Here is a 3342-nt window from a genome sequence, read left to right as displayed (position 1 = left end):
CAACCCTAACTATTCTATGATTCTACAATTCTAAGGCCATGCCGAGCCTCTCTTGTGCAGCCCAGACTCATCCGAGTCAGAAGTACAAATAGTGAACTTTACAATCAAGTTGGAATTTATCTGCTATCCCTTGTGATTATCAGAGCTGGACAAAGCACTGCTTCAGAGCAAACCTGACTCCCATCCAACCTGGCCTTGAACACTGCGAAGGATGGGGCAGCCACAGCTTCTCTGCTGGTTAGGGTTCTCTGCTGGGTTAGGGTTAGGGTTAGGGTTTTAGGGGGTTAGGGCGTTAGGGGGTTAGGGCGTTAGGGCGTTAGGGTGTTAGGGTGTTAGGGTGTTAGGGGGTTAGGGTTAGGGTTAGGGTTTTATGGCGTTAGGGTTTTATGGGGTTAGGGTTTTAGGGTTTTAGGGTTTTAGGGTTTCAGTGTTTTTGGGTTAGGGTTAGGGTTAGGGTTAAGGGTTAGGGTTAGGGGTTAGGGTTAGGGTTAGGGTTAGGGTTAGGGTTAGGGTTAGGGTAAGGGTTAGGGTTAGGTTATATTTGTCTCTATTCCTAAAGTCACCATTGTAGCCTTTAGTTATAAAGTACCTAAGATACAAACCAACACAACTGCAGTATTCAGCGTATGAAGCTTCTCTATTGATTTATGATTTCTAAACACAATCACCTACTGGAACAGTACCTAAAATACAGAACAGCAAAGTTACAAAATTTTAACATATGTTCAAAGGCTTTCTTTGCAAACTACATACTTTTCAAATATAATCACTTGTAGAACGGTTTCAGAAATTTTCACCCTCCTGTAAATCTGTCACTGGGAGCTCAGCACAAGGGGACAGTCAAGGCCCACGCAAGCCCACTGGGCATTGCGGAAGGCAGGAGGGGTGCTGGCAGGTTCTAGTGATCCCTGTGCCAGGCATTCCCGAAGTCACAGAAATTTCTAAACTGAAAAGTAAGAAAAAAAAATTCAAAATAACTTTTATCCGTTGCCCTTTGCAATCTTCCTGCACTCGGAATCCTAAAATGTGCTGTGCAATCTGCAAGGCTTGACAAATCCCAAAGGTTTTCATGAGCCCCATGGTGTATTTGGATTGAGTCCGTGAACCTCAGGTGCTGAGAGGAGACTGAGGACTGAGGAAAGGTGAGACTGACTGGTCTGTAATTCCCTGGCTCATCCATTTTCCCCTTCTTGAAAAATGGGGTCATATTTCCCTTTCTCCAGTCATCAGGAACTTCACCTGAGTGCCATGATTTTTCAAATATGATGGCCAGTGTCTTAGCAACTTCATTTGCCAGCTCCTTCAGGACCCGCAGATGGATGTCCAGGTCCCATGGACTTGTGTACGTTTAGGTTTTTAAAGATGGTCTCAAACCAGATCCTCTCCTACAGTGGGCCTAGGGTCTTTATTCTCACGTTCCCTGTGTCTGCATTCCAAGACTTGGGTGGTGCGGTCAGAGCCTTTGCCAGTGAAGACAGAGGCAAAGAAGTCATTAAGAACCTCAGCCGTCTGCAAATCTAGGGTAACCAGTTCTCTTGATAGTTTCTGGAGGGGGCCTACGTTGTCCCTACCCTATCTTTCATTTGCAATGTAACTATAGAATCCCTTCCTGTTATCTTTCACACCCCTAGCCAAGTTTAATTCTAACTGAGCCTTAGCTTTCCTAACCTGGTCCATAGCTTCTCAGACAACATCCCTGTATTCTTCCCAGACTGCCTGTCCTTGCTTCCACCTTTTATAAGCCTTTTTTTTCCTTCCGAGTTTCCTCAGCAGCTCCTTATCCATCCAGTCAGGTCTCCTGGCCGTCCTGCTGCACTTCCTTCTAGTTGCGATGCAATACTCTTGAGCTTGTAGTAGGAGATCCTTGAATATCAACCAACAACCTTGGGCTCCCCTGCCCTCTAGGGCTATATCCCATGGAACCTTACTAAGCAGGTTCCTGAAGAGGCCAAAGTCTGCTCTCTTGAAGTCCAGGGCAGTGAGCTCGCTGCACGCTCTTCTCACTGTGCTGAGGATCTCAAATTCGACCATCTCATGATGGCTGCAACCAAGGCTGCTCTGGAGTGTCACATTTCCAATGAGCCCTTCCCTGTTGGTGAGCATGAGGTCTGGCATGGCACCCCTCCTTGTCGGCTCCTCTATTACTTGCAGAAGGAAGTTATCTTCCACACAATCGAGGAACCTCCTGGATTGCTTGTGCTGGGCCGTACCATTGCTCCAACAGATGTCAGGGTGGTTGAAGTCCCCCATGAGAACAAGGGCCTGCGAGCGTGAGGCTCTTCCTATCTGTCTGTAGAGTGCTTCATCCACAGAGTCCTCTTGATCAGGTGGTCTCTAGCAGATGCCCACAGTAATGTCTCCCATGGCTGTTCTCCCTTTAAACCTGACCCATCAACTCTCTGTTGACTGCTCACCTGTCCTCAGACAGAGTTGCATGCTCTGAAGCCATCACAAAGGCCTGGCGGTCGCTGTGGAGACACCCATTGTGACGGGGCCCCCACGCTGAGCGTTGGGTATTTAAGGAGCCAGAGCCCTGCAGTAACCAGTGCAGAGGAGACCCCTCCCTCGGGAGGCTGCATTTCCCGTGGCTGCCCTGCGCATCCAGGTACATGTTCTTTGACTTTGCAATCCTGTTTTAGTGTTGCCTTGAAACACATGGTGGGTGCGTGCTCTAAAGGGAGGAGAAGCTGTCAGGAGATGTGCTGGTGCCATCCCAGCTGTAGGAGCAGGGGATGGGTGAGGAGGAGGCGCTGGGCTTGTTCCTGTGCTTGGAGCTGAGCTCTGCCTGCAGAGGTGCTGGGGGCGAAGCAGGAGCCTTCTGTGTGCAGGAGCTGCTGGTGTCAGAGGTGCTGAGAAGGTGTCAGGGCAGGAGAACTTCTACCTCCCAGTCAGAGCCTGCTGCCTCGGACAGTCCGTGGGATCTGTCAGGGGGACTCCCTTGGTTTCTCTGTGTAGATAAGGAGGATGATGATGTTCTGCAGAGCAGGGCTTCACTATGCACTGTGCGATGGCCAGTGTAAGGCAGGCCTTTGTCCCGGGGCTGGCTGCAGGCTGTGACTGCGGGTGTGCAGCGAGGGGTGCCCATCTCTGTCCTTGCGAGCAGGGTCGCTGCAGCCTAGGGGCTGTGTGCAGGGGCAGGAGCTCTGCCTCCTGCCAGGGTCAGCACTCAGCTATGAGGATGAAAGGCACGGACCCAGAGGTATTTGCCAAGCACATCTGTGTTTGCCTTGCAATTACATTAGGCGAAAGGTCTATCAACATCCTCTTGCCAGTTCCGACGTCCTTGTTCCTTGCCAGTTCCAACATCTTCCAAGTACCAGTCAGGGACGGGTCACTCCTAAT

The sequence above is a fragment of the Psittacula echo genome (assembly GCF_963264785.1).
Source record: "Psittacula echo genome assembly, contig: SCAFFOLD_33, whole genome shotgun sequence".
NCBI classification, from domain to species: Eukaryota; Metazoa; Chordata; class Aves; order Psittaciformes; family Psittacidae; genus Psittacula; species Psittacula echo.
Note: the sequence above shows the minus strand (reverse complement) of the source record.